This window comes from Meles meles, chromosome 13 (genome assembly GCF_922984935.1).
Source record: "Meles meles chromosome 13, mMelMel3.1 paternal haplotype, whole genome shotgun sequence".
Classification (NCBI taxonomy): Eukaryota; Metazoa; Chordata; class Mammalia; order Carnivora; family Mustelidae; genus Meles; species Meles meles.
Window position 1 is genome coordinate 51,352,589 of NC_060078.1, and position 3,934 is coordinate 51,356,522.

At 36.8% G+C, this 3,934-nt stretch overlaps 1 pseudogene; it reads left to right on the forward strand.

Annotated features, from left to right (window-relative positions):
- The first annotated feature begins 3,018 nt into the window (after positions 1-3,018).
- On the forward strand, positions 3,019-3,631 carry LOC123955055 (annotated as a pseudogene).
- Positions 3,632-3,934: the final 303 nt, after the last annotated feature.

Below are 3,934 nucleotides of genomic sequence, written 5' to 3' on the forward strand. Positions count from 1 at the left end.
AAAGTGAGGGAATAGAGAAATATTTATCATGTAAATGGATGTCAAAAGAAAGCCAGACCTACAATAGTTATATTGGATGAAGTAGACTTTAAAACAGACTGTAACAAGAGACTAAGAAGGAGACCAAATAATAATAAAGAGGACAATCCAACAAGAAGATATAACAATTGTAAATATTTATGCAACAACTTGGAACACTGAAATATATAAAACAATAACAAACATAAAGGAGCTAATTGATGACAATATAATAATAGTTGTGGACTTTAATACCCCACTTACATCAATGGACAGATCATCTAAACAGAAAATTCCCAAGGAAACAATGGCTTTGAATGACACACTAAACCAGATGGACTAAACAAAAATATTCAGAACACTCCATCCTAAAATAAGAGAATAGACAGTTTTTTCAAGGGTACTTGGAACATTCTCCAGAATAGATCACATATTTGGCCACAAAACTGACCTCAACAAATATAAGAAGATTGAAAGTCACACCATGACCTTTTTCTGACTACAATGCTACAAAACTAGATGTCAAAAATAAGAAAAATCTGAAAATATCACAAATACATGGAGGTCAAACAGCATCCTAATAAACAATCAATGGGTCAACCATAAATCAAAGAAGACATTTTAAAAACACATGTAAACAAATAAAAATGAAAACATAATAGTCCAAAACCTTTGGGATGCAGCAAGAGCTAAAAGGGAAGTATATAGCAATCTAGGCCTAACTCAAGAAGAAAAATCTCAAACAACCAAACCTTACACCAAAAGGGGCTAGAAAAGGAACAAATAAAGCCTAAAATCAGCAGAAGGACATAATAAAGATTAGAGCAGAAATAAATGATATAAAAACTAAAAAACAAACCAATAGAACAGATCAATGAAACCAGGAGCAGGTTTTTTGAAAAAATTAATAAAATTTATAAACCTCTAGCCAGGCTTACCAAAAAGAGAAAAGACCCAAATAAATAATATCACAAATGAGGATAAATCACCACCTCCACCATCACCAGAGAAATATAAACCACTATAAGAGAATATTATGAAAAACTATATGTCAACAAATTGAACAACCTAGAACAAATAAATAAATTCCTGGAAATAAAACTACCAAAACTGAAACAGGAAGAAATAAACTCAAACAGACTGATAACCAGCAAAGAAACTGAGTCAGTAATCAAATATCTCCCAACAATCAAAAGGCCTGGACCAGATGGAAGGAAAACTTCAAAATCCATTCAGTGAGGATCCCTGAGCATCCCAAGATAACAAAACAAGATAACAACAACAACAATAAAGGTAACTACATATCAGTATCTCTGATGAACATAGATGCAAAAATCCCTGACAAAATAGTAGCAAATCAAATCCAACAATACCTTTAAAAAGTCATTCACCATAACCAAGCAGGACTTATTCCTGGGTTGCAAGGGTGATTCAATATTAACAAATCAATCATCATGATACATCACATTAATAAAAGAAAGGATAAGAACCATATGATCCTTTCAATCGATTCAGAAAAAGCATCTGACAAAGTACAACATCCGTATGTAATTTTAAAAAAAACCAGTAAAGTAGCTTTAGAGGGAACATATGTGAATATAATAAATGCCATATATGAAAAATACAAAGCTAATATCCTCAATGGGAAAAAAACTGAGAGCTTCTCCCCTACGATCAGGAACAAGACAGTGATGACCACTAACCAGTTTTACTCAGCATAGTACTAGAAGTCCTAGCCATAGCAAAGAGACAACAAAACAAAAGAAGAGGCATCCAAATCAGCAGTAAATAAAAAACTTTCACTATTTGCAGGTGACATATTACACATAGAAAACCCTAAGAACTCCACCAATAAACTGCTAGAATTGATAAATGAATTCAGGAAAGTCATAGGATTCAAAAATCAATGTACAGAAATATGTTGCATTTCCATACACCAATAATGAAGAAGTGGAAGGGGAAATTAAGGAATCAATCCCATTTACAATTGCACCAAAAATAAGAAAGGTAGGAATAAACCCAAGACCTGTACTCTGAAAACTAAAAAATGCTGATAAAAAGAAACTGAAGATGACACAAAGAAATGGAAAGATATTCCATGTTCACAGAGTAGAATAACAAATATTGTTAAAACGTCTATTCTACCCAAAGCAATCTACAGATTTAATCCAATCCCTATCAAAATACCACCAGCTTTTTTTTTTCGAAGATTTAGAACAATTCTAAAATTTGTATGAAACTACAAAAGACCATGCATCGCCAAAACAATTTGAAAAGAGCAACAAAACTGGAAGTCTCACCATCCCAGATTTAAGATACACTACAGAGGTGTATTAATCAAAACAAAAGTACTGACCTAAAAATAGAAACATAGATCAATGGGAAAGAATAAAGAGTATAGAAAAAAAGAAAAAAAACAATGGTTATATCATCAATTAATCTCAATTAATATAATGTAATTATATATATTATGTATAATATATAATACAATATAATTATATAATATAATGACATAACAAAAGGCAAGAATATGCAATGGGAAAAAGTCTCTTCAACAAATTGTGGGCAAACTAGACAACAATATACAGAAGAATGAAACTAGACTCCTTCCTCTCACCATACACAAAAATAAACTCGAAATGGATTAAGGAACTAAATGTGAGACCTGGAGCCACAGAAATCCTTGAAGAGGTGTAGGCAGTGATTTCTCAGACGTGGGCTATAGCAACACTTTTCTAGAAGGTCTCCTCAGGCAAGGGAAACAAAAGCAAAAATAAACTATCAGGACTACAACAAAACAAAAAGTTTCTGCACAGGAAACAATCGATAAAACTACATGACACTCTATGGAATGAAAGAAGATATTTGCAAATGACAAATGCAATAAAGGGTTAGTATCCAAAATACATAAAGAATTTAAACTCAACTAACAAAAACCAAATAATTCAATTTAAAAATTGGTAGAAAAGGGACAGGCCACTGGGCATGGGAAGGAGCAAGATGGGTTGCCTCACTCCACCTAGGCTGCTTCCATGCTGGCCCAGGCTGCCCTCACAGGGTATTTCACTGGCCAGACCCTTGTGGGCATGACCTACAAGCTCTTGAACATGCAGAAGTCGTCATGAACACAAAGTCAGTGACTGGTAGGGCACTCAGAACTTGCTGTGGTCTGAGTTCTTCCTAGGCTTGGGAATGACCCTGAACTACCTGTTCCAGGAGCCTGCCGTCATCAACTACCCACTCAAGAAGGGCCAGCTGAGCCCATGCTTACAACGGGGCAGGGCTTCATGCACTGTGCCACTATCTGTCTGGAGAGGAGCACCACTTGCCTTGCCTGTAAGCTTTCTGTAGCTGTTTGCCCCGTCCAGGCCATCACCACCAAGGCTGAGTCCACTGCCAGTGGCAGCTGCCAGGCCACCCACTAGGACATGGACATGACCAAATGCATCTACTGTGGCTTCTGCCAGGTGGCCTGCCTCATGGACGCCACCACCAAGGGCCCCAACTTTGAGTTCCCCATGGAGACAAACAAGGAGCTGCTGTATAACAGGAGAAGCTGCTCAGCAATGGGGGCAGGTGGGAAGATGAGATGTCCCGCCAACATCCAGGCTGACAACTTTTATTGCTAATGCCCCCGTCCTGTTGGCCCGCAGACTCTGAGGCCTGATAAAAAAAAGCTCTGTCCTCCAAAAAATGGGCAGAAAACATGAACAGACCTCTCTCCTATATCCAGATGGCCAAGAAACATACAAAAAGATGCTCAACATCACTCATCATAAAGGAAATGCAAATAAAACCACAATGAGGTATTACCTCACACCTGTCAGAATGGCTGAAATCATAAACACAAGAGACAACAAGTGCTGGCAAGGAGGTGGAGTGAAAGGAACCTGCCTACACTATTGGTGGGAATGCA